At 32.3% G+C, this 601-nt stretch overlaps 1 long non-coding RNA gene across 1 annotated transcript; it reads left to right on the top strand.

The window, feature by feature from the left end:
- Positions 1–595, top strand: LOC110034344. The gene is made up of 3 exons (XR_002295047.1): positions 1–81; positions 198–366; positions 444–595. It is a non-coding gene; the product is annotated as an uncharacterized LOC110034344 (long non-coding RNA).
- The last annotated feature ends 6 nt before the right edge of the window (positions 596–601 follow it).

Here is a 601-nt window from a genome sequence, read left to right as displayed (position 1 = left end):
TAACATTGAAATTTCGAATGGCCTTGATAACCCATGTGTTGCTGAGAACTTTCCATCTGAGAACATAACTTCACTCTCAAGGTACTATTTTTAGCCATTCATGACTATGAATAATATATATATACTGGTTACTTGACAAATTTTTACTTTTATTAGAATGAATTATTATTTGCTACATGATTTGTGTTCTGTTATAGATGTAAAGTTGAATCTTCTGCAAAATTGGAGAGCTCTGAATCATCTAGCAAAGCATCTGATGACCGAGGTTTTAGGAAGATTGAAAAGTGTAGCCAAATTGCTTTGCGTAATGTTGTTGAGATTCACCTAGGTGATGCAAAGCCATTAGATTCTACAAAAGTTGATATTGTAAGTGTTAGGATTTATGATAATTTTACAATCTTATATAGCCTACATTTTTTTATTTGTTTTATTTCTATTGATAGGAGAAAGCACTGAAAGGATTGGTTGTTCGAGATAAATCTTCCATACCTGGTTCATTTATCGGTGCTTCTAGCAATAAAAATGATCTACCTTCAGCTTATGTAAGAAAATTATCTCCTGAATTTCACATATCAGGACGTAGGGCTCCTTTAGATTTTAC

Source organism: Phalaenopsis equestris, unplaced genomic scaffold (genome assembly GCF_001263595.1).
Source record: "Phalaenopsis equestris unplaced genomic scaffold, ASM126359v1 Scaffold184478, whole genome shotgun sequence".
In the NCBI taxonomy this organism is placed as follows: Eukaryota; Viridiplantae; Streptophyta; class Magnoliopsida; order Asparagales; family Orchidaceae; genus Phalaenopsis; species Phalaenopsis equestris.
The sequence above is the reverse complement of the archived record's forward strand: the minus strand, read 5'-3'. Positions and strand labels throughout refer to the sequence as shown.